Here is a 27,801-nt window from a genome sequence, read left to right on the forward strand (position 1 = left end):
GAAAATGTAAATCAAACCACTTCATTTGGCTCATCCACACGTACTTTTCCTCCCCTCCTTTCTAGGCAGAGAGGTCTGCACTATAAAGCTCTGTGTCAGAGCACTTTTTATTTTTGTTTTTGTTTTCCCCTTGAAAACCCACTCTCTATCGCTAAATCAGAACAAACAGCAATTCAGGTTTTCCACACATTGCTATTTACTCAGATTCAGTGGTAAAGTGTGGGTTTTCACAGGGAACGTGCTGGAACCAAAAACAAAGCTCTCAACCCCTTAACCAGTTTCTTGGGGATGGCTGTGCTTTAACTGTATGTGATGTGTACAGCATGAACAAAATACTCACACATCCCTGGTTTTTCATGAACATGTTCTGTCTCTTCCTGCCCCCACCATCACGAAAAGGCAGCTTCCACAACAAAAACTGAACATGAGGATAATTCAGCCCATGAAAATAGCCCTTTTACCTGATGTTCTGAGGTGAATGTAAACATTGGCACCTTGGAATGTCAATGGCTTTACTGAGCAAAGCATATCAGCCATTGCAGGGCCATACAACTAATTGTATGATATGCAATAAGCAGCACACAGTGGCTCAGAGTCAAATAAATTGATTAGCTGAAGAGCAGGTAAATATTTACCCATGATCAATATAATAGCTGGCTTTTTCAAAGGCTGTGTTGTTATAACAGAATAACCAGGCCAAGTCTGTTTGTGTAAAACAACAGCATATCCAGAGATGTCAAAGGCACAACAAAACAAATGTAGAGTACCTTGATAGAGATAAAAGTATTGATCCAAGGGGGACTGCAGCCTGTAAGACTATCGGTTATTGGGATGCAACAAAATCTCATTTGCTGGCTTCTGTGCTTGAACACTGCTACTGATCACTGCACCACCTCGATCTGAGATCACATCTTGAGTTACATGCCTATTTCTCAACTAGGCAGTGCCAATTACTGTCACTTCTGTGCTAGCTCTCCCTACCCTATCCGCACCAACACTGGTGCCATTCTCTTTCACAGAAAGAATTCCTTTATATGGTTGGTCACAAGCATTGCCTTTACCAGTGTTTTCTAGTGTTTGATAAACAAGTGAATTCTGCACTGTTTGCAGATGCTGTTCATAAAGAAAATCAATGGGCTTCCTGCGGCGTATCTAGCAGGCTTGATATCTTACATAGTTTGTGGTGCAAAATCTGTGATGGACTATTTGATATTTCTGGCAGCAGCAGTTAACATTTTACGGTCCTCTGAAACTGGATTAATGCTTAGAGAAGATGTAGTAGAAGCCGTGCTGCTTCAGACATAACATTTTTGATGGTCAGGGCATATGGGAAAATGAGATTTGTATATTTCAAGAACCCTGCAGAGGCACTTTACAGCCTGCTAGTAGGGGATCCTTGTCAGTTAGGACCAAGCCAACTTTGGTGCAAAGGCAGGTTTTTTCTCTAAGGGCAACAATACCCGCCCAAACACCACTTTACCCCTTGGGCTGCTTTTTCTGTTTTTTTGGAAGTAAAGAAGTTCACCCCCACCCCCACTTTGGGACAGGGATATAGGACCTGAATGTGCTCCTTGCCTCTGGTGATCCATTCTGTTGATCATCAAATCTGCTTCTAAATCCACAGTCTGGCCATTTAATCTTTATAATCCCATCTTGGCTTCTGTTCATTGGCTAGAGTATTATGTATGTATTTATTTAAGGCAACCCCTCCCTGGGAAAAAAGTCTCACATAAAAGCTTAAATATCCACACAAAAAAACCCAATACATCTTACCTTCAACATCTAAAAGACATGGCACAAAACAAAAAAAAGGGTGGGGATGAAGGAAGATGAAGGCAACTCAGGCACCAGTTCCTAGAGTTATAGTGTTCTTATAATAACTGGCTAGGATGGAAATGGTTCAAGGCCAGAAATAGCTCATCTCTCGGCAGAAGTGATTGGGCATCCATGCATCCTATAGGATATGGTGCTAGACTTTATTGAAATATTGAAAAGTGTGTGTGTGTGTGTGTGTGTGAGAGAGAGAGAGAGAGAGAGAGAGAGAGAGAGAGAGAGAGAGAGAGAGAGAGAGTGTATTTCTGGGCAGTACATTCAACACTGCCTACCATAATTACTGTACTACCCAATATAGCTTTTGATGCATTTATTTATATATACTGTCAGCTCTTGGGGTAAACTTGAAAACTTTGACAAAATGTTAATGATGGACCTTTAAATTCAAAGAATTGGAAATATATTCATGTATTTGTAACTGGCTGACTGACCAAACCCAAAGGGTGCTGCCTATCAATGGCTCCTCCTCATCCTGGAAAGTAGTGACTAGTGGGGTGCCACAGGGTTCTGTCTTGGGCCCAGTCTTATTCAACATCTTTATCAATGACTTGGATGATGGGCTTGAGGGCATGCTGAGCAAGTTTGCAGATGACACCAAATTGGGAGGGGTGGCTAATATCCCAGAAGACAGGATCACACTTCAAAATGACTTTAACAGATTAGACAACTGGGCCAAAGCAAACAAGATGAATTTTGTAAAGTAAAGTACTACAGTTGGGCAGAAAAAAATGAAAGGCACAAATACAGGATGGGAGACACCTGGCTTGAGAGCAGTACATGTGAAAAGGATCTAGGAGTCTTGGTAGACCACAAACTTGACATGAGTCAACAGTGTGATGCAGCAGCTAAAAAAGCCAATGCGATTCTGGACTGCATTAATAGAAGCGGACAGGGAGCAATGGATTCAAACTACAAGAAAGAAGATTCCACCTAAACATTAGGAAGAACTTCCTGACAGTAAGAGCTGTTCGGCAGTGGAATTTGCTGCCAAGGAGTGTGGTGGAGTCTCCTTCTTTGGAGGTCTTTAAGCGGAGGCTTGACAGGCATATGTCAAGAATGCTTTGATGGTGTTTCCTGCTTGGCAGGGGGTTGGACTGGATGGCCCTTGTGGTCTCTTCCAACTCTATGATTCTATTATTCTATTACCTACAGCTCACACACACCCCCAAATAGCTGTCAAGTTCTCCCTTTTTAAAGGGAAATTCCCTTATGCTGAATAGGCTTCCTCGTGAGAAAAGGGAAAACTTGACAGCTATGCTCCCCCCCCCCCCCCGTCCAGTACATATTTGCAGAAGCAGAACTGTTTCATGGTGAAATACTGCCATGAGTGCTGCCAATCTCCACTGGAAACAAGAGAAATGAGTGCAGCTTTTGGTGTGTGTCTGAGCTTTTTGTTATGAGCACATAATCCAGAGGCCTCATCTGAGGCTTCTTACTATTGATATCCTCTTCCCCCACACTTGTTGCCATGTCAGATTCACTTCAGTAAGCAAACATCTCTCAGCACTTTTCATTGCCTTGCCCTCAGGCAAAATCGTCACGCAAAGAATCATTGAGATTGATCTCAAGTCGTATGTGATGATAGCTTACTTAAGATGGCCGCTTGTTATCTCACTGACTTACCCCCAGCCTTGAACTCTGCTGTGGAACTCCTTGGCCAGTATCAGGGTTTCTTTGGGAGAGAACTCTTGCTGCAGAATTGCTATAGGTTTATTAAAGGATCATATTCCATAAAAGAAAAAGAAGAAAACCGCAACATAGCTTCATGTAAACATCGATTAAATTGTGGCTTAAAAGTGTAGGCTTTTTGTGTGTGTGTGGTGCTGTTTCTAAATATATCTGTGCAGATTGTTGTACATGGTAAACAAAACTCTACTTTTCTGTGTTACCCTGTTACCATACAATTGTATTTTACCTTCGTAAGATTTCTTTGCCTATGAAATTCCACCAGTATTTTTTAAACAACAACAACGTCCAGGGATTTCTCTTTTTATAACCTACTTTTCCTTGCCATCAACAGTATCTTCATATGCACATTGGGATGAGTGTCACTACCAGCTGCTGGGATTCTGGGGCAACTTCCTGGGACCCCGGTGTCCTAGCAAACCCACTGCTAATGCAGCAAACCGCTAGCCACCTCTCTTTAAAAACATGCCCTGGTCCAGTATTCCAAGTAGCACCAGGCAGTTGGGTCTAGTCACCATTTGAATTCCCCAGAATGCCCCAAACTCCCAGGGTAATGGTGGGTGCATTCTATCAGCACAAGCTTTTCAACCTGCCTGACAGAATGACACCTCCCCACCCCACCCCATGAACTGTTCTGGGACTTATCCCAACACCACCGCCTGCAAGCCAATTTCAGCAGGTGTGGAGGGAAAACCTCTTGGCACTAGGTAGGTAAGGTAAATGACCCCCTAAGTCCAGTCAAAGGCGACTATGGGGGTGGCGCTAGCAGAAGTCCTTGTGTGAGCTTGTACTAGTGGGAGTAGCTGAATCCCTCCCTTATATTTGGCTCCCCTGCACGTTCCATTCAACTCCACATATTTTTCAACTGGCACTATGCTCCAGACCTTTGTCCACCACCCCTGCAACAAAAATAGAGTTTAGGACCACCAATGCTTGTCTGTTTCTATAGGAACCATAGCCAGTACAAGGTTATGAAATGCTTATGCATAGTTTTGAAAACATTACCTCTAGCTGTTGCATCAACGAAGAGTTAAAATAAAAAATAAGAAGAAAAGGAGCAAAGACTCGTCACCTTGACGCTTACGGCATAAGCTTTCATGGACTACAGTTGACTTCACTGGATGCATTAGAAGTGTTTTTTTGTCCATGGAAGCTTGTGACACAATACATGTGTTAGTGTTTAAGGTCTCCCAAGACTCCTTGCTGTTTTTACTGCAACAGGCAAACACGGCTACCCCTCTAGAAGAAGAAAAAGGGAGCACACAGAGGGAACAGAAAAGAGCAACATAACCATTATGATAAATGTAATGGATTGTGAGCTGAAAGAGTCAGGACAGGAAGAGGAAGGAAAACGAAACAAGAGAATGTTGCAATAGTCAATTTATGAGAAATAATGAGAGACTGAACAAGAGCTTCCGTTGAATCAGAAGGTGGAGGGGCTGGGGCGGGAAGAGGGAAAGGGGCAAGTTATATTGATGTTATAAAGCAGGTAGCAACATGAAGCCAATTGTGTGAATGTATGGAGAGAAAGAAATAAGAATTAAAGATAACACAGGGATGGAAGAAACAATAGGGTATCTAATAGAGGAGAAAGTGAAGGCCAGTCCAGAAATGTCAGAGCAGTAGCTTACGTGTCTGCTCTCTTCACTTATGGGGGCAGTTTACGTTTTGCATGGAGGAACGTGAAACACACCCCTTCCCCTACATTACACAGGACTCTTGGGAAACTGCATTCTACTGAGTCAGACCATTGGCCCATTTTGCTTAGTATTCTCTGTACTGACTGGCAGCAGCTCTGTGGGATTTGAGACAGGCCCACCTAGAGATGCCAAGCATTAAACCTGGAACTTTCTGCAAGCAGAGCATGCATTTTACTAGTGAGCGGCAGTCCCTTCCTTCACCTTACCTCTTTGAAACTACACTGCTTAAAGCAGTTTGCCACCAGCCTAAGTCTAGTACTAACTGTGAGTAAAAGCAATAAGTGTTGTGAGCAAAAGTGTTTTGCAGATGGGATGGGAGGGGTGGGCTGAATTTGCTCCCCTCCACCATGTACTCGTGGGTTTATTTGTGTTTTTTTAATATGAAGTGTACATTCTCTCTATTTCAGCTCAATATATGGGGCAGACATTTTCATAACATACATGTGGCTTCCCTGTCATATCCAATTTGCTCCCAGGAGGAGGAGAATGAGCACAGAAAAGCAGAATAAAGTTCATTTATTCTGACAGACTTTAGTTTGAAGACATGGGAAGCCAAACAGCAGGCTAACAATTGAGAATACTAGGCATCGTGATGAAGGAAGGAGCAAGGAGGAACTTAATGATGAGGTGGAGATCATCTGCAAAAGGAATCAAATTGGCAAATAATAGAGCAAAAGGAGATGAAAGCTAAGTAGACAGGCTTGAAAAGAAGGCCCAGAAAAGAAAGCATAGGGGAAGACTGTAGAAAAAAAGAGAGAAATGTGAACAGAAGGAATAGTAAGATCTGCCTAGAATAAGTGCCCCCCCCACCCCACTCCTTGAGCTGGTGTTTTGTTCTGCAACATGTTCTTGACACAATACTAGTGCATTAGTGGCAGATTTATTCTACTTTGCTGTGTCCTGAGATGCTTCTCCAATGCTAACACATCATTGCTGTGTGAGGGGAAATAACACAACCAAGCAGAACAAAAATAAACCAGAACATTTGTAGTATGAAAAGTTATGGGATCTCAACAAGAATTATTGGATATGCCCTGATTGGAAATGAAGCTGTGTGACTACCTCAAAATATTTGCAGGCACAAACAGTATCAAAAGCAGGATCGTGTTCAAGCACCCCAATAGCATTATGAGCATAAATTATCATGAATATACAATGGAAAAAAGGCACATGGGGCCCAAGGAAAGAAAACCCAGAGAATGCGGAGAAGAAATGCAAGGAGCATGATGTATGATAGCAATTGGTTCTGAATAAATAATTAGTTGTGGGAGGATTCTGGCCTTTTTAATAATCCAAAAATTCATTCTTAGCAGTCCCTCTGTTAATCATAAGGCACAATACATAGCCTCCAAAAATATTTCCTTTCTACAAGGTCTTCTTCACACTTCCCCCCCCCTTTTTTCTTTTTTTGAGGGGCAGTCTTTATAGTCTTCCTGGTACAGTCTGAACGTGTACTTCTCTCTTAAGACACTTAGCAATAGATGTCAATATGTTTTATCATTCATCCTTGCTGATCTCTTTTTCTGTGTGTCAGATAAAAGGGAATGGTTACTTTTTCTGTCAAGTCTTTTAAAGGCAGTGTCACTGTTTAATTATTTATTCAGCCTTATGTTCTCGGTGGAGAGGGTCATTTTAAGATGTATCGTATTTCCCTTTATGTTTTGCACATTACACATTTCTGCAGATGTTCCCCTTGATGGTAATAAAAAATGAGATTTCACAATTGTATATACTTCTGCTGCCTATTGTTCACCTGGTCTCATTCTCTGCCCATTTTCAGCACAGCAATTTTCATAGCAACCAGTTTTTGTATAATGCAATGCAGGGGAATGTTCTAACATACCAATCACTTGGACCCGTGACAATGAAGAACAGTTGCTGGGAGCAAGAGACATATTGTGGGTTTACTATACACACACCTTTGGACTGAAAATATCATTTGTGCCTAAAGGACATATGGCAGTGGAGAAAAACCACTTCCTACACATTACAATCCTATATTAATGGACAGATCCTAAGATCCTGCAATCTGCTGCTGGAACACCTAGGTTCTGAGCCCAATGCCAATTTAGTGTCTTAACCTGTGATGCCACATCAGTTGTTCCCATCCCGAGTACAATTTGTTGGAGTAGAGCCACCAATTGCCCTGTAAATAAGACTGTGGGCCTTTAAGCCCATGGGAATAACAGATTCTGCCATAAATGTGCACTACCCTCCTATGGCTCTTAAACGATATTTGAAAATAATCCTTATTTAGATAACACTGGGACTGGATACATGTCTTCACCCATACAAGGCAGCCCAAGCTTCTGCCGTTGGCATAGGTTTTGACCCTCTGGTTTATATGGGCTGGAGCCACCAGTTGGGAACCCTATGGATACCAACTCTCATCAGCCCTGGATAGCATGATCAATAGTCATGGGTGATGGGAGTTGTAGCCCAATAACTTTGGGAGGGCCACAGGTTCCCAATCACTGGTCTATGACATAGTTGTTTGAGGATTCAGCCAGCCAAGAGACTTCGTGCTTCTGTGATCTACAAAAGTGTGTCAGTTGGAATGAGAGCTTGGGGAAAATTATAATAAGAGACATCCCCATATACACAAACACTTTCAGTAAGGAAATCTTCTTTCACAATTCAAAGCTCGTTCTCTTAACCTCCATCAGAGCTCTCATCAATTGCTTAAAGATGATGTGGAACTACTTAACATATTACTGCTATCATGGTGGAGAGCCAAACCCTTCAAAACCCTCGTCTCTAGGGGTAACTCTGGTGCTTGCCAAGTTCAAGTGAGTTCAGAACTGTTTTGAATGCATCTCTTTACTCATGCAGAAATAAAACCCAATTATTGACTCAAAAGTTAATGTAAGATTGACTGAGCGTACCTACAAATAGTCTGCTTTATTAAAAACCTCACTTCACAATGGATTTTATTTCTGTGATTCATCTGGCAGTATTTCGTTCATCAATTCTCCCCCCACCCCACCCTGCCCAACACTCTCTCTTATTTCAGTAATACAAGGACTGAAGTCACACTGACTACTTAATTGGCCAAATACATCAGCTGAAGTGTTACACTTTAGAAGCAGTGTGTTTTTTCCTCCAATTTATTTACTCTTCAAGGTGGAAAAATTGCAACGTTACTATAGAATTCAATTAAATTTTCCCAGGTTAATGGGTTCTGTGTCAAGAATGAATAACCAGAAGTGTGTCGGCAATGAATGCAACCATAAAGATTCATTCCTTTCACTGTATATTCTACTTCAGAAGCATATTCGTGGAGGGTTTTTTTTTCCTGGTAGGCGAAACAAAAGGAACTACCCCTTTGTTTTCTCTTTTACAGAGCAAGTGCTACTGCCATTCTTAGTACAGCAAATTTCTTAAAATTATACCAGCCACTTTTACTTTAAGTGCCAGAGGCCACTAGGAAGAAGAATAAAAAACTCTTTCACTTGGGTTAGCTTTAGTGAATATATTTAGTCAGTAAATTATTTGCTTCCTGAACTAGAAGAGCCAATATACATTTATGTTCCAAGAATGGGTTGTTTTACTTACTTTATGAGTGAAGGCTGCAATAGTAGCTAAGTCAAAGGACATTTAATTAAGTTATATTTGCTTTTTCATGATCTTTTAGCTCCAGATTATAAATCAAGAATCAATGAGTACTTAATTTCCTCTTCTGGAATTAAAAGTAATTGCTTCATAAATTCACTTTAGTAATCCAAATATTTGCGCAGAGCCCAGCACAAAGAAGTTGCTTCACTGATGAGGAGTTCAAGCTTCCTTCTGTTCATTAGCAGAATGTGGGACTGGCAAATTTAGGTCCAACCCAGTCCTATAATGTACCACATTTCCTTAAACACTGGGCTTTGTCTCCAGTGAACACTCTTTTGGGTTAGCTTTTCCTACCTGGAAGTGTACTTCTTAGATACCACTCTTCTATTTTCTGCTCCTGGACATAATTCTAATAGATTTGTGTTATTTATAAAATTTCTACATATATAAAGCAATAAAATACAGAACAATGGCAGTTGAAATGGTGAGAGGCAGCAGATAACAATCCATGCATAACATGTCAATGAGATAATAAACTTCTCAGCAGGCCAAATGCTTGTTGAAAGAGAAAAATCTTAGACCACCAACAAAAAACCAACCAAAAAGATGCAAAGTAGGAAGGAGTTCCACTGCTTAGGTGCAACTGAAGAGTAGGCCCTCTCCTCTATTCCAGTCACATTCAATTCAGATGTTGGTGGAACATAAAAGAGTGTGTCTCTGGAAGATCTTAATATGGGCAAGCTTGTATAAGTCACAGCCACCATTTTGATTTGGGCTCAGAAATTAATAGCATTGCTGTGCATTGTCCTTAGCACTATACTTCATAATACAAGATTTGTGCATGATTATTATTTATCATAAAATGCATTGGAAAATATTCAGCTCTCACTGGCTGGCTGACTTGCAGGGCAACATTGGTATGAAGATCGCTAGGTATCCGCACAACACAGTAAGCTGAGAATCTGATTCAAACCCAGTCCAAGATACTTGGGTTGCTAGAACTGTTTGAAAATGGTTTGCTGTTGAAACACACTACATAAAATATTTCCAATGACATTGGCTAGCTCTCAAGGACATATGTGGTAATTGTTACCAAGCAACTTGACTAGTGGCTAGCATCACAATGACTTTGTGCAAATGAATTAAAAAGCCATTGGATAAATCTTGGCTATGTCCATAGGTCAAAGCTTGTGGTTTGTCTGGAAAGAGCTAAACAGTGAACCAAGTTTGCATGACATGATAAGCCAAGCCATGGCTCAGCTCAATTCAGTGACAAAACAATTGGAGGAGTAGCAAAGCAGCTGCGGCCACTTCTCCGGGAGCCCAAATGTATGCTTGTTCACGCTAAGCCATGGTTTAGCTTACATGTGAACTGAACAACTGTGAGATCCACTTAGTGTTAAATAAATGCAGGCCAGAACTGAACAAATTTTAGATATATTCCAGATGTAATGTGAAATATTTATGATATGGTTAAAGGGGCAACAGAATTAAATGGACACAATCTCTCCAAAAATAAAAAGGGAGGTGAGGACATTGATTATAGAGTCCTGGAGAGGTGTCTCTAGTTAACATTCTTAGATCCATCATACAATAATGTTCAGAAGCAACCAACCCCTTATGTATTTAAGAGGTTATTTCAGGGAGATGAACAGGGGAAAAGGAGGCCTGAGGTCAGAAACAACTGTTATATCAGAAGGAGATCTCCATCCAAGTGCAAGGGAATAATCAAGATTTATTTAGAAAAGATTGCTATTAAATAAACATTACAGAAACTTTCGACTATCAGGCTTATTTATAGCTTAAGGCGTGAAAAGCCACATTAGTATGTTGAATTATATGAGTTCACTGCTGCTAGCTGACAGCATGTCAAATTATTTGCAAATATTTTCTGGAACAGTAACCTTGAAGGATGCCAGCACTATTCAGTGTAACCTTATCACAAGACAGGAACCAAGTGTTGAGGAGGGATCTAAGGAAATCAAGGGTTTAGGACTATATGACCTCTAAGCTTTGGCAAAAAGAAAAAAGAAAAAAAAGAGTTTGTAGATATATCCTTTTTCAAAGAGGCTCCCTATCCCCTACCCCACCTTTTTTTGGCTCTTTGGCAATTGGACTGATTCTACGGAATGTTCTGGAAAATAGTGTAAGGGATGTCTAACTGAGAAACTCTGCTCTGGGCAGGCATTTGTGAGTACATTAGTCACATTTAAGTGGGTTTATCTCTTCCAGCCTGCAGTACCAAGCTTCTGCGAAAATTATGTAATCATTTTAACAAAGTGTTCTGTAATTGACATGAAAAAGGCAAAATAAAATAAAAATGAATTTCTCTATAAGCAGTTTATCCATTTTAACTGCAATCCGTAAAGGGGAAATAAGGGGAGGGGGATAAAAATACAAGAGCTTTATGGAAATTGCACCCTTGTTGAAATTATATGCTTTGCACCATTTAAAAGAGTAATACCCCCCTATGCAGAATGTTTTCTCATTTAAAGATTTGTTGAATAATGATTTCCAACTTTTAATTGCTTGCTATATTGTAACTGCTGTTCTACTAAATATTTTGTTTCCAACCATTGGAAATAGTGGGAGAAATGAGCAGTGTGTTTTTTGTTCTTGTTTTCTTGTTCAGCTGACAAAGTTTGACTGTGCAAGAATTGGTTTCTGAGGCCGCAAGGAAAGGGTTTTGAGAAAAATATTGCACTTTGCCAGTGACAATTGTTTGATGTTATGTACTGAGCTGAATCCTAGAACAATAGGATCCAAAATGCAGCAGTCTGATTGGTTCACAGGAGCCACCCAATCCAGCTCCAGGTGGAAGTGAATCAGCAACCTGATTGGCCTACAGGAGCAGCCAATCAGGCTGCTGGCAGAAGTGAATCTGCAACCTGATTGGCCCACAGGTGCAGCCCTGAAGTAGCCAATCACGCAAGGCCCATTGTGTAAATAATGTATATAAGCAGACGTTTTGGGGAAAGAGCCATTCTTCTCTTCTTCTCCTTTGCTACCAGAAGCTGAATAAAGAGCATGGAATTCACTCTCGACTATGATTATATTTCATTTGACTTTCCTATCACTTCCTCCTTATAATCCACCTCAACCCTCAATTAGCAGCTGCATTTTTGGGAATTTTGTTTGTGTGAATTTTGGTCCTATGTGTAGAACCCACCTCCTCAATCTGGGTGGGATTCACCTAACAAGCCCTATTAGCGGAAGCCCTCTCCAAGGGCTGCAGGGTGCACAATAGGGCTTTCCCCTCCCCCTCCTATGCACCCCTGAACCCTCCAATGATTCTGGGGAGGGTCAGGAGAACCCCCAGAACAGCATGCAGAGGGAGAAGAGGGGAATCATTCCATCTGGCAAGTTGAAATGCTTGTGCAAACAAAACGTTCATCATAGCGCTATGTTTGATTCCACCCTCTGACACCCTGGCCCTCAGGACCTCTGTGGGCACTGTTGCCTGGCAACACCAACAAGGGAAGACTTCCACCATGAGCTGAGTGAGATCCAGCTGCTCTGTTGCCTCAAGGACAACACCAAGGAAGACAAAAGCTGAGGCAGGAAATGCCACCTGAATAATTCTGTCACCATAGGGACATTTCCATTCCTGGTACCAGATATCATTTTTATTGTGATAATTTTTGTAAGCCGTTCCGAGAGTCTCTTGGGGCTGTTAATCAGGATATAAATATTCTACTAAATTAAACATGTTATTTATTTTTTAATAAGTGAATATGCTGTCCTTTGATATAGATACTCTCAGGGCAGCTCAGGAAAATAGAACAATAAGTGCAGCAAGCAGTGAGGTTAAAACAACATCTAAAACTTAGGAGCAACTTGTGGTGCAGCACAATGGAATTGGCTCCCTTGAAGCAGCATCATTGGTGTTTACTGGAGTGGTGAGATAGGGCAGGGTGTTAATGTGGTCAGGGCAGCACAGATATACTAGCAACACAAATCTAGAGCTTTCCTGGTGTGCCCACACTGCCCTGACGTCACCACCACCCAAGTCAGACCAATGCTTCATCTCACTCAGTGTTGTCCACATCAATTGGCAGCATCTCTCCAGGATTTTAGATAGGATTCTCCCAGCCTGACCTAGACTTGTCAGAGATTGATCCTGGGACCTTCTGCATGTGAAGAAGATATATTACCACTGTTCATGGACAGTCTGTATTCAATAAAGATGCTTAAGAACCAATGAGTTACACTGCCCCTAGTTTGTTCCAGTCAGTCACTTTTGCTGCCATAATTTGTATTCACTGAAGCTACCAGTCTTCATAGAAAGTCCCATGTTGCAGTAGAAGTTCTGCTCTGGAGGTTACCACAACATAGATAACTTAGCCAAGTTACCTTTAGCTTTACTTTACATTTTTAAAAAATCCATACAAATTCTCCCATTTTATTGTGATTAATTTGAAATGTTAGTATATTTTAAAGAGTTTGTGGCTACTTCTATTCTTTAAATCCACCAATAAGTTTAATAGATAATGTACATGTGATTGTAAGATGCCAAATGGTACTAAGCCTAGGAGTGCAGCTCCTCCAGAGCCCCATCGCAAACCTTTTCCCAACTTGAGGCTAATTCTTCACTTCCTACTGTTTTGTTACACGCAGTATTCAAAAGCACTGTTGAAGTTCAGATATACTATGTCATAGAATCATAGAATCGTAGAGTTGGAAGAGACCACAAGGGCCATCCAGTCCAACCCCCTGCCAAGCAGGAAACACCATCAAAGCATTCCTAAGCATGTCTATTAAGCTGCCACCAAAAGGGACCTGGTGTGGCATGATTTGTTCTCAACAAAGCTATGGTAGATCAATCTGTATACATTAAACATAGCTCCATAAAAATACATATCTCGCTGAATTTGTTTCCTCTAAAATTTCAAGAGCTCAATATTGCATAGAAAAAAATCTATTAACACAAAATGGGAGCATTTGTGATTACATTTATGGCATCATAAAATTAGAGTTTGTTCAGTATAAAAGACAAGTAGCTCTATTGAAGCTATCTTTGTCATGCAATAGGCACTGCGGCAGTGGAACATATTTAATGACAGCACAAAATGACTTGAATATATAGTTAACCTTGACGAACAAGTGTGAAACAGTAGGAGGGCCATAAAAGTGTTCACTTTTTATGTCTGCCGTTCTGTCTTCTGGATACTGTTGCACATGCCATCAATTTATACAGTATTTTGGGGATTGACGCCGACTGGTGTATAAAGTTTTGCAATGCTGATCCACTGCGGATGGAAATAATAGATGCAATGCCTCTGTAAAGCAAAGAGAAAAGAAACATGTATGAAGCCATGGCTAGCCTAGGATATTAGCGAGATGGTGTCTGGACCCCTTGCTGATAAGTCTACCAATGACGAGATTATTCTGCATCCTATTGCGATTCATATTACCATCTTCAGAAAAGTATGATCTGAGAACCATCTCATAAATGTGTCCACTAAAAGTGATTGGGCTACTACCCATATGACTAATTCTGAAAAACAGATGTTTCGGTTTGCAGCCAGCTTGCACAACCCTCAGGGGAGTATAAAAATTTCATATAGCCATGTAAATATAACGGTAAGAATATTCAGAGACAGGCTTATTGCTAAGGACATGGGAAACAGATTCCCACCCACCTTGCTATCTGTGTTTACAGCTGGGTATAATTACTTGTTATTATTATTAAAAACATTTATGTACTGCTGTCCATTTACAAAAATCTCAGGGTGGTGTATAAGAAAATATCTAAACAAAGATGCATTAAAACCCTAAATTACATTAGAAAGAAACCAAATTACAACAGCAACTGTCATTCACCGTAGTAAGAATAAGTGAACAAAAATCAGTAAAGGTTAGATAACTAAAGATCAACAAATGCCTGGGTGAACAGATGGATCTTTAAAAAGATATCTAAACAATGTCACTGATGTTGCCTGCCTTACCATAGGGGGGAAGTAATTCCAAAGGCCACAGCAGAAAAGTCCCTTACCCCCGTTGCTACAAAATTTACCTGTACAGGAATTGGAGCAACCAGGAAGTTCTGATCTTCAGCTATCAGTGAATAGGCATGGTTACATTTGGGAGAAGGTTTTTTCTCAAGTAACTTGGCCCTGAGTTGTATTAGGACCTTATATGTATATAACCACACCTTGAACCTGGATTAGTAGGAGATTGGCAGCCAGTGCAGTTCCTTCAGCAAAGGTCCAACAACTTAGCTACCAAGTTCTGCACCAGCTACAGCTTCCAGAATGGCCTCAAAAAATGCCCCACATAAACTGCATTGTGGCAATCCTCTTTGGTAAAAGCAGTCTGTTAAGACTTCTTTCTGTGTGTGAATGCTAGTAGAGATGCATAGAATCTGAGGGTAAGATTTAGCATAGAGTCTATGGGTCTTTTCACCTACCTGCTGTATTGAAAACACATTCTGTAAAGTAGGTATTGTTTTTAAAGATTATTTGTTTTTGTAAAGTAGGTAGCTTCCCACACAACTAGTGCTGTATGATTACATCACAAACTTTTCAACTTAGTACAGTGGTACCTCGGGTTACAGACGCTTCAGGTTTCAGACTCCACTAACCCAGAAATAGTACCTCGGGTTAACAACTTTGCCTCAGGATGAGAACAGAAATCGTGCGGCGGCAGCGGGAGGCCCCATTAGCTAAAGAACAGTTTCAGGTTAAGAACGGACCTCCAGAATGAATTAAGTTCTTAACCCGAGGTACCGCTATATTGGACAAAGGTCAGATAAAATGTTACTTGCACTTATGCATTCAGGTAGCAGCAAAGGAATAAGACTAATTGAAACTGGCACAAAAAAGTGTGGGTGAAACAAGGTCCCATAAAGTGAGAGCACCCAATTTGATTTCGGTATTCTTCTTTGGAGTTATGAATGAATTCTCTTCTCCTCAAGTGTACTTGCTGGTTTATCATTCTTCTGAGTCTCTTGATTATTCAATGGATGCGCTGTGTGTGATACAGATGTCATAACAATTCCCAAAACACCCAGTAGAACAAGGATCGAGAACTTTCATTACAGAAAAACAAGGCTCCTTCTGGTTCCTGCCTGGATATAACTAACAACTACTAACAAACAGAATGGGGCTGTGACAAAATTACTAAACTGTACTGTTAGGGAACGGCTCCAAGTGTCCACAACAGATACTCCTTCTGATATAACAGTTCTCTTAGGAGCATAGCAAACTGCCTAATCAAGCCATTGATGCATCTCGCTCATTATTGTCGATAATGACTGACAGCGGGGAGATATTCCCAGCCCTACTAGGAGATGTTGGGGGTTGAACCAAAGACCTTTTGTATGCAAAGTGGGTGCTCTACTGCAAGCGTGGGAACTTTTCTGGCCCAGTGAGCCAGAGCACTATTTCTGTCCCCCTGCCTCATGGGCCAACTCAGCTGATGGTTGCTCATCCCTTATTTCTGCAGGGATCAGCCACACAATTAAATGCTCTACAGGGAACTCAGCTGCAAAATGAATCCAGCCACATCTACCTGCCCGATACCTGAGGTCACATGTGATATAAGTTGTGAGGCAGGTGGACACAGCTTTGGGGGAATGGCCTTGAGACCTGTGTTTTGGCTCATGGGCCAGAGTTTCCACGACCCTGCTCTACCATGGTTGTTTAATTGGTTCTACTTCGGCTTGATATAGCATGGAAAATTGATTTATCATTGTAAGTCCCTCCACCCCAGGGGCGTACCCAGGATCAAAACCGGGGTGGGGGGCAAGCCATGGTCGTTCAGGTTGTGACATTTTAGCAAGGAAAAGGTGAATGAAACCAAAATTTTAAGAAAATTATATATAATTATAGCAGTGCTTTATTACGGTAGTTTACAATTATTTGCTTGGGTTTTTTTTATTCTAGTTACAGGTCTTATGCTAATATCATTTTTCTTGGGTTTGAAGAAAACTTGTTCAAAACTTTCGTTTCAATCCAGTCCTGATTTTCCTTGAAGAATTTCCGATGGACACTCATCAAATACAACCCAGTCAGTCTGTCCTCTCCCATTGTACTTCTGAGCCAGGTCTTTACCCTTTAAAATTTAATTTTCTACAGAAATTACTTAACTTACCTTTTTGGAACCAGTTTCTTATATCCATTTAGGCAGCCTCGATGTCTTCTAAATGTAAATAAGAAGGTAAACTAATAGCGGGCGGCTCAGTTTAGTGGCGGGCGGCTCAGTTTAGTGACGCGGAACTCAATAGACCCCTCTAGAAGATTCCCTCTTCTGTCTGCTAGAGTCCGCGAGAAACCTCTCCCTCCCTTGAATCTCAATGGCTGGCTGACATAGATTCCTCTACCAGTCGCTAGGTGGCTGTAGATACTTCTCGGTTTTTACACCATTTCAGTGTGGTAAACAACTGATTATCCGCCATTGCCCTACCTAATTTTGTTTCGTTTCTTCACTTTATAACCATTTATTTTATTTTTTTGCTTCTGGGGGGGCAGCTGTCCCCCTTGCCCCTAGCTGGGTACGCCCATGCTCCACCCAGGCCCATGGGAGAGGGGAGGCAGCGGGGTACACTTGCCCCAGGTCTTGGAGGGCTGAGCTGGCAGGTGGGGATCAGCCAAGGACGGGCTGCTCTGTCGTTTAAGTTTATAACTTTATTGTAACAAGTTTTAATTCTGTTTTTAAGTTCCATTCTTTTGTTGTTGTTGCTGCTGCTGCTTTTGTGGTTGCATATGTCTATTACTCTCAGAACAACTGCCTGTTTTATCTTTACCTTGCTAGCACATTTTACACAGAGATAAAGGATATGATGGTTGAATAGAACCCTATGTAACAACAACAACAAAACCACCCAAAAACCCTTCAGAAGCCACCGCCAAGCAGTTTTAATTCTTGTTCTATATTGTCGTTTTTTAAAAATGGTTGATAGTCAAGGGCATTTCATGGTCTTTATGTATCACATTTAACCCTGGGATAAATACCACTCCTTAAAAAAAATCATGTCTACATTTGCTCAGTAGATTTTAAAACACACTACCAAAACCAAAAATAACCAAGCTGGCTAATTTTATGGCTGCTAATTGCATTCGTTGCTATGCAAGCTAGGATAATGATAAGGGTAATCAAATCTCATACTTCAGGGTATATGCTCATCACCTGTGGATGTCAGGAAGGGTTCCCCCCCTTCCTTCCCCATATGCAGAGCCAAGTAATTAGCAAGATATCGTGCAATTGTTGGTTGCATTTTAGTTTGTTTATCCTTTCTTATGAAACACCGTCTCATAAGAAATACCGCCTCACTGTCTCTTAGCTGCAGTCTATGAAGCAGCAGACTTGATGTGATTAAATGAGTGGTTTGCCTGAGTGAGGGAATTTCTAGTGTCTTCCCTAGACTGTTTGAGGGTAGCGGGTTAATTAAGTAATTAATTAAAATGCATTTATATACTACTCAATACTTCAAAAAAAAATCGTAAGCGGTGTACAGTCGAAAACAACATTATCAAAAACAAACCCTAAAAACAGTAAAAAATAAATGAAATAGAAGTTCAGGAGAATCAAGAACATAAATCACAAAGGACAAATATTTTAGGAAGAGAACATAGACTTTTCCAAATGGCTGAGTAACCTATTTTCTCCCAAGGTTGGTTTTTTTTTTTTTAATGCATTATGTCATAAAGTTAGCCAAGTGAAATTTCTATAAACCTGTTGAAATTCCCAGACTTTGGAACTCCCTCCCTAGAATAGCTAGTCTGGCTCCCTCCTTGTTGTCATTCTGCTGCATAGCTGCCAAGTTATCCCTTTTTTTAGGGGAAATTCCATTATGCTGAATAGGCTTCCTCATGAGAAAAGGGAAAACTTGGCAGCTATGTTCTGCTGGCAGGTGAAGACTTTCTTGTTCCAACAGGCTTTGGGGAACTACGGTAGCTGATTTTAATGAAAGGGCTGGTGCTACAGTATGCTGTTTTCATTGTAATTATTGGTATGATTTTTGGTAGATTTTATATAAGATAAAGATAAGGGTAAAGGGACCCCTATAATTTTAATTTTATCAATGTTTAATTTTTTAAAAGTTACAGGTAGGTAGCCGTCTTGGTCTGACGCAGTCAAAACAAAATAAAAAAATCCTTCCAGTAGCACCTTAGAGACCAACTAAGCTTGTCATAGGTATGAGCTTTCGTGTGCATGCACACGAAAGTTCATATCTATGACAAACTTAGTTGGTCTCTAAGGTGCTACTGGAAGGATTTTTTATTTTGTTTTAAATTTTTTTAAAAAAAATTCGACATTTTTAGCAATTCTTATTTTTATCTGTAAGCTGCCTTGTTTCCTGTCAGGGAATATTTTTAAATAATATTTATAAATAAATATATACTACTAGTAGTAAGAATAAATTCTCACAACTCGGACAAGTATGGGAACCTGGTCCTTTCTTTCACCCAATTACCCTGTGTGATGATATTGTCCTTTAAGATCAGTTTGCGGGCTGTGCAGGAATTTGCAAGAATTCCTGAAATAATGAGCTTACACACAGCTGTCTCCTGTTAAGGCTTCAAGGCTGGTGTCGAAAGGTAATTAGAGACACGTGAAGGGAGCAGGTGCTGATTTTGTTGGGTGGAAGGGATGAATGCCCATGGTCAGCGTTCCCTTAAAACTTGGATTGGAGAGAACTCCCGAGACCCAAGGCCAATGTCTACCTTTGAATATACAGTATCTTGCTTTGTCCCTCAGCCTGCTAAGATTTATGTGTAAGTGTTTATATTAACTAACTAGATAAGGCAGCTTTTGTTATTTTTAGCTTCTAAGCAGTTTTAATCTGTGCAATTATTTGAAGTTTTTCTCTCTTCTAGAGTCTTGTTTTAACAAAGTTTGTGTATGGTTTTTCTGGAAATTGGTCTTGCTTGAGTTTCTGAACCTTCCAATCTTGACTACGTTTTTCAAAGCAGGGTCATCTATCACACCCCATGACAAGGCTGTCCAAGAACTGGGAAACTAGAAAAAGAAATTTCTTTAAGGCTTGTTCCCTTGTGCATGAACCTCCCTTAATTTCCCACAACTTGATAACACTGGAGTGCTCTCGGCTTTCCATGAAAGAAATAAGATTCACAATTGAATATGTGAAAATTTTCAAATGAAGAGCACCGTTTTGATTCGTAATAGCGCCTTTGCACTCTTAAGTCACCACCTGATGATGCCACAGTCATCGAGTGATGAACATATCTGCGCTTCCTTAGACTTGGAAAACCTCTGCCTTCTAATGCAGCTAGTTCCCAGGACTATATTTGTGGCATCCATCATGTTATGTTAACATGGCAAGCACTGGCCAAGAAAATAACTGAGAATTGGCCTCACTGTCTCCATCCAGGAAACAGCTCTGTGATAATCCTAACACAGGATATTGGGTTTGCCAAAATGGAGTGGGGAGGGGGAGGGAAAATTGTCAGAATTCCACTTCATGCCTCTCCATCTTATTCTCCTTTCTGAAAGTCTTAATCAAGGATCAGCAGCTGTCCACAGTGCAGCTCACTGTCATTCTACTGTGCCACATCAAGTAAGACTGGGACGTGACAGTTATTGGCTTTGATTCGTTCCTTTTGTTTGTTAGGTTCCCCTTTTTCCTTTTCCTTCTCTAGTGCTTTCTCATTTTTCTCTGTTGCTGCAGATCTGCCATCTAATTAATTGATTGGCCTTTATCTGAAGCCAAATGAAATTTCTGTATTGCATTCTCTGATTGAAGCCATCTATTGACATTTATACGTGCTAGCAAGCACCCTTTGTAAGTGTTATTAATTATCTATATGGCATGCATGCATACAACAACCATTTGTCAATATGTATTTAAAATGTTATTATGTTCATACATACCTGATGCATAATCATATAAATTCAGCAGAACAGCTCAGGTGAACTGATCAGAGAGCCTTCACACAGGGACACCTCTTGCATTGCATTTTGGGGAAAAATATATTTATTTCAAATATTTTGAGGATATAAGCTATCACCAGGGTGGGGTACATTAACTCACTTTTAAAATGACAAAGAAAAATAATGTAGGGACACAACTGAACAATGGAAAAACTAAAGGCATCATAGGGTAGTATTACTGAAAACCAGTAATACTGAAAACCAGATTCTACATAAAGAGGCAATTAATAGTTATATGGGATACAGTTCTCGAAGATAATGATCACTCTGCAAATTGCTTGATAAAGATTTATATATTTTATCTGTTCTATAACCTAGTACTCTGTGGTTCAGTTCAATAAGTTTCTCAGAGCATCCTGCAATAGGCATTAAAACCATATCAATAATGACACAATATTGTTCTGCTCCATTTGGAATGGTTTTATCTATTTTATAATAGTAATTACTTTATCTGTTTTTAAAATTCTGTTTTCTTTTGCTTTAACCCGCCCTGGTATCTTATGGTGAATGGCAGGTAAGAAAAGGGGTTCAATTTTTTTAAATAAGTTGTAAGAACATAATTAAGCAGTACAACATACAAACCTTTTAAAGGCCTGGAAAAAATATATTAAAGATGTTCACTTTGCAGTCATAGGACGTCAAACTTGAGATCAGGTGAACCCCACTTAGGAGATCATTTTAAAAACTGGGTTATCCCCATTGAGAAAGCCCTGTCCCTAGTTACCATTTACCTCACCTCTGACTGGAGAAGATGGTGTTTGAAGTACCCAGATCTCAAGCCACTTAGGTTTGGGTTCTCCAACAGCGAAACTGGCCATTTCAAGGAACATAACATTTGCCCATAACACAAGAAACATTACAGGATATGTGCTACAATGGTAAACATTTTCTGGGCAGAAGTCATATCCAATGCTGCTCTTCCCCTAGCACAGCAGACTTCTACTTGCACAACAGAACTTTTGCCTCTTCTCCTCTGCCTACACACACACACACACACACCCCAGTGGAGTCTGTTTTATCTTGACTCTGACCATTGGTCTACTCAGTTAAATACGGTCTCCACTGATTAGCAGTGGCTCTCTAAGCCATCAGGCAATGGGTTTCCCCGCCATCACCTACCTAATCCTGATTCTAAACACATATAAATGCCAGGGGTTAAACCTGAGGTATTCTTCATGCAAGGCATGTGCTCCGACACTGTGTTACAGCTCCTCAAAGCTATAGGGCAGGCATAGGCAAACTCAGCCCTCCAGATATTTTTGGGACTACAACTCCCATCATCCCTAGCTAACAGGACCAGTGGTCAGGGGTGATGGGAGTTGTAGTCCCAAAACATCTGGGGGCTGAGTTTGCCTATGCCTGCTATAGGGCATGTAGAAATCCAGAAGATTGGCCCAGAAGTCCTTTCCCCTCCCTATCACTCTCCATTTCTACAGCCTCTCTTTACCTCTCTGAGCTACAGGCAGCCCAAACCCTCCAGGTGGGGTTGGTGAGGCAGTGCAGCACTGGGGGATCCCCAGAAGGCACGTTCTCCACCTACAGTAGCATGTGAGGCCATTGTGCTACAAGTGTGATAGTACTGATCATTTCCTCTTCTACACCCGGATTGTGTGCATGGGCCTGTTCTCCTTTGAATTTCTTCACCTTGACTTACAACACTGAAAGCATTAGCAGGCCAGCTGTTCCTTTTATGGCCTTGCTTGTGCGAATGTGTTTATCAGGCTTTCCCAATTGTATCTGCGTTGGCTGATGGGGTGGGAGGGGCGAACACGTTGATTTCCTCTGGTAGTGGCTCATGTTAAGAGTATGTTTTCAGGATCAAGGCCATCATTCTTCATGGTTTGTGTTGTAGAAAACACCTGACAATATTGATCAAACAAAAGCACTACAGTACTCACAGGCAATATCACTCCAGAGTTGGTGTATGAAACATTTCCCTTGTCTCCGTAGCAATTATTAATGAATGGAATAAAGCTGCAGGTGAGCACAAAGAGCTGACTGTTCTTTTCTCTCTCTTTTTTTTGCAATGTCAGCACTCCAGATTGTATACTAAACTAGTCATCATACCTGGAAGCAGACCAATAGGCTGTTGACAGACAGGTATTTCTGAAGGGAATGTGTGAAAAAATGAAAATAAGCTGCTTCTGATTAGGCTAAACATGTCTATTAACTACAGTACTCTCCCTTTCTTCTCGAGATGAATGCAGAACCGTTGAATAAGAGGCTTATCAGGGACTTGATCATTTGAAATGTAGAGATTCATGCAGGATCTGAAGTGTCCGTGTATGCCTTACATGTAATGCAAGCAAATTGCAAGCTATAATTTATTTTGTACTGCCCGGAGAACGAAGTGTCCATGTATGCCTTACATGTAATGCAAGCAAATTGCAAGCTATAATTTATTTTGTACATGCCCGGAGAACTAAATACCTTAAGCTAGGCTTGTTTTTTTAAAAAAATACTGTATGATCATATAGATTTTTATGATCATATAGTTATAAGGTGAATGTGGATGCTGAGAACAGGCATACATCAGAATTTGTGGCCAATACCTTCCAGAAGGACCAGAAAGGCATTCCTTTCTTATACACATTGCACAGGCTTCCACAAGTGTGCAGGAGGATTGCTGAAAGCCCCCGCCCTCCCCCTCACCAGGGAGAAAGAAGCATCAGTTGCCAATATTTGAAGACACCAATCAATTCCTTTGCCTTTGTCTTCTTGCCCTGGGTAAACACCTGCAACCTGGAATCTCACACTGCTTGGAGGCTGGGGTGCCATACAACAATATGCCTTGCAAACATGCATTTTGAACCACACTGGGAAGAGTAATGGAGAAGTCACAAGCAGGGAAAGAGTTAAGCACAGCCCACCCCCTTTATTTGTTTCAGTAGTGTTGGATTATAATGAACTGCCTCTCCTTGCATCCCCTCCCCAGATCTGCCCCCCCCATCTACTCCAGATGATGGCCCATCCCTCTGGAGCAGGCTTTGGGCATGTGTGGGATGCAGCTGCAGCAAAGAGGTGAGGATGTGAACATTCCTCAGCACAAGCAGAATACCAGTGCTGTTTACAACCTATTGCTTTTCCTTTTAAAAAAACTTGCATGAAACAAATCACAGGTTGTAGGTAGGCAGATAGATATTTTGTCACCTTCATTGCCAGAATGACTTCATAATTTCCTCATTCCGTTTTCCTAATTTTGAACTTATATATGCAGAGCTATAGTACCGTATTTCACTTTCATTTGGCTTGCTAGCTTCTTTTCAGCTTTCATTTTAAACCTTTACAATATAGAAAACAAGGTCTGTTGTTGTTTATATCTGTCATTAGTTCTTTTAAGCAGGAAAGGGAGGAAGGAAATGTAGCGAGCTTGATACGGGTCATGTGCCTGTTGAATAGAAATATCACTACATATTTCCTTTTTGATGTAAGCTTAGAAGTACCTCTCTCTGCTTTAAAGCACCATGAGGTGTTAATTTCCCTCTTATCTTGCTTGTCCATGCCCTAACATTTGAACCAGATACATTTTTTTATATAGGCATGCAATATGGGGGCAGTGGGCACAGCTTAGATATGATGGCCAGATGAGCCAAACAAAGTCCCAGCAGTTTCTTGTAAAGCAGAGGAGGGGGGATATGGCTTAAGCAGGCACAAGTGGGGAGTCGAATCTTCCCTTTGCCCATGCTTCCCCATCTAAATTGGCCCCTGAAAAAGTGGCAGCCACCCACCTTGGTCTTTAAGTTCTTTATGTTCAAAACAGTTCTGGAAGGTTAGTAAGAAGATGCTACCACTTATATCAAAATGTGTTGCATTGACATAGATTGTCAGTGAATGGTGGGGAACATCTGCTGCTGTTTCCTTGCGGAAGCAGAGCAGGTGTAGACCTGATCAGTCCCTTGGGTGGGAGATTACTGGGAGCCCCATGAAAGAGCAGGATATACATAATAGTCACAATCATAATAAATATTTTTAAATCCTGCGTCAGCTTCTGCCAAAAAGCAGTTCCATGTATCTGAAGAAGTGTGCATGCACACGAAAGCTCATACCAAAATAAAAACTTAGTTGGTCTTTAAGGTGCTACTGAAGGAATTTTTTTTATTTTACTTCGATCCAGACCAACACGGCTACCTACCTGTAACCATGCCAAGTGTGTCACTCCTATAAAGCAACTCCTAGTCCTTTCTGCCTGTTTCTCCCCCCCCCCCGACCCCAACATTGGTCTCAAACCCCATCCTGCTGGTAAACTGCCTGATAGTCACTCCCAACCAGGCAGGGGTGGTTAACCTGTGACATTCCAGATGTTCTTCAGTTCTTAAGTGCTAGCCTGCATAGCCAATGCTCAGGGATGATAGGATTTCTAGTCCAGCAACATCTGGAAGACCACAGATTCACACCCCTGCATTAAGGAAGTACCATCTTATCCCTGGCTATTAGAAAACAATCAAGTTAACAAAAGTTGATCACATATTATTTCTACTTAATCACTCTGATTTATTTCTTTACCATCCTTGGTTTGAAACGTGTAGAATTCTTTATAAGAATTGTCGTCCACAACCCTGTGAAGGAGGTGAGTCTTAATTTCAGTTTGACAGGTGGGAGCTAACTCTTGACATACATTGACATACATTCACTTGCCCAAGGCCATATAGTCAGTATATGGGCTGCACAGGCTTTGAAAATTCAACATGTATTGATTGTATTTTTTAAAAATGCCATTCCTGTTTCCTTGATGACTGTAAAATGGAAGTCTGCACCAGGGTGAAGGAGCTACAAGTGCAGGTGTCTTGATGAGGGCATGAGAAATTATAGGACAAGCAAGCTGTGTGCTATGAGCTGAACAGAGTTTTGTGTCGAATTGGGTTGGTGAGGACCCTATCAGAAAACCGCAGGAAATCAGGGTTAATTATATCCCAGCTATTTACTTAGCCACTTGTTCACAGAACAGGATGTGCAGGTTGGGAGAAATGATCTCTGCCCACAATACTACAGATGATGGATGGCACTGGAGTTGATAAGGAAAGGCAGGTTCTTCAAAGAAACGTTGTACACTGCAACTGAGCAGGCGGAAAGGCGAATGGATCTGTTACATGAAGTGAGAGAAACTGATCATCTAAATCAGGCATCCCCAAACTTCGGCCCTCCAGATATTTTGGACTACAATTCCCATCTTCCCCGACCACTGGTCCTGTTAGCTAGGGATCATGGGAGTTGTAGGCCAAAACATCTGGAGGGCCACAGTTTGGGGATGCCTGATCTAAATGAACAGAGCTTAGTTAAATCCCTTGCTTCCCATTACTGTATTGCTGAAACATTCCCTTAATACAAGCCAACTTAATAGACAAAACTAGGAAGCCCAGTGCTACTGCTTCATTACTCCTCTTTACTCTGGCAAGTTTATTAATACTGAAATTGATCAAGTGTGCCATTTTCAACCACATCTATAGGAGAGCTCTCATTTTGAGATCTCTTTATACATCACCCAGCTTAGGTTTTCAGGCGAGAAACACTGTGGGCCAGATTTTATTAACTGGTCCTGCCAGCAGAAGCCTGCACAATGACTTCTGCTAGTGGAACGGGAGTTTCCCCCTCCTCCTCCCATGTGGTTGGGTGTGTATGGGAGAACCTACAGAACACTGCAGGAGGGGGGAGGAGAGAGAAGATATTTCCATCAGGCAAGAAGAAATGGTGCAATCTCCTTAGCATTAGGTTGAATTCCTCCCTGAAGATTCAAGATGGGTTATCAATAAATTTAATAAGGGCTCATCAAGGGGGTGTATAGTCTGCAATAGATAAGCAAAACAGAAATGTAAGAAATGTCAGGGCACCACAGATACTAATTGTATCTCCTAGTAATTTAACATGGTGCACATGTAACCGTGAGCAAGTTGGTCATCTGTGGTATCCAGAGGTACAATTTTACCACACTTCTGCATCCAAGCAGACGCTTAAGGAATCCGGGATATGGTTAAGTCTTTTCCGTCATAGAATCAAGCACCATATAACTCAAGCACCATTTCTATGCGTGTTATTAAAAAACCCAAACCACAAAATAGATGTTTGCTCACAGGTACCCAATGGGGAGCAAAATTGAGAAAGGTCGAGTTCTGGCAGTAATAGACATAACACTGGAACTGGGAATAGTGAGTTTTAAGGATATATTCACAGGAGGGGCAAGTGGCATCCTGATGAGGCTGAGGCTGTTCAAGCATAAGACACACCATGGAAGCTGACTAGGAGACAGGAGTAGGAGGCAGCAAGTCTGGCCAATAAAGGACCTATAGGAATGGAGTAGAAGCCAGTAAGGAGGATAAGCTACCCTTATTCATGGGAACCATGACAGCACAGCTGTTTCCTGTGCCACAAATATGACATTAGAAGTACTGGGCCACATGGAATGAGTCCCTTTGTGGCTTCTCCCCACAGCGGCATAGGGGGAGTGCAACATGGGCTGCTTCCCATAGGGCCTTGGGCTTCTGACATTATGTTAATAGTTCAAGAAGGTTCCACTCGGTGCCAGTGAGATGGCACTCCCAAGTTTTCCCACCAACAGCAGCGTCAGAGAGACAGCTGCATAAGGGAAGTAACATCTGGTTCTCCGTGTTTTTGGTTACAACTGTTGCTTCTCAACAGTGACCTGTGTTAATCCTGGGCTTGGAGAATGTGCCACTGAACCTGCGGTCAATTGCTACCACAAAGCAGTGCCTGTATAGACAGGGATGTGTTGGGCTAGACATTTGACATCCCTGATTGCTCTGCATGTTCTACTAAAGAAACATACAGATGACTGGATGGGCTAAAACAGGCATCCTCAAACTTTGGCCCTCCAGATGTTTTGGACTACAATTCCCATCATCCCTGACCACTGGTCCTCTTAGCTAGGGATCATGGGAGTTGTAGGCCAAAACATCTGGAGGGCCGCAGTTTGGGTGTGCCTGTGCTAAAACAATGCAGAGTCTTGCAGTACCTTTAACTCACACATTTATTATGGCATAAGGTTTCATAGACTAAAGTCCATCAAATGCAAGAATGGGCCTAATGTCTATATTAGAAAAAATATTAATATAAATACCATCAGTTATAGATTTATTTTTCCTTACACTGTACAGAGAAACACATTCGGACAGATGACTGA

General features: G+C 41.2%; 1 long non-coding RNA gene across 1 annotated transcript in view; it reads right to left on the reverse strand.

The window, feature by feature from the left end:
* Nucleotides 1-12,497: 12,497 nt before the first annotated feature.
* LOC148685654 (uncharacterized) overlaps nt 12,498-27,801 on the reverse strand; it is a 75,735-nt gene continuing 60,431 nt past the window's right edge. The window contains exon 5 of the long non-coding RNA XR_015949999.1: nt 12,498-14,053. This is a non-coding gene — a long non-coding RNA (uncharacterized LOC148685654). The remainder of the gene's footprint in view (nt 14,054-27,801) is intronic.

Source organism: Zootoca vivipara, chromosome 5 (genome assembly GCF_965207765.1).
Source record: "Zootoca vivipara chromosome 5, rZooViv2.hap1.1, whole genome shotgun sequence".
Taxonomy (NCBI): Eukaryota; Metazoa; Chordata; class Lepidosauria; order Squamata; family Lacertidae; genus Zootoca; species Zootoca vivipara.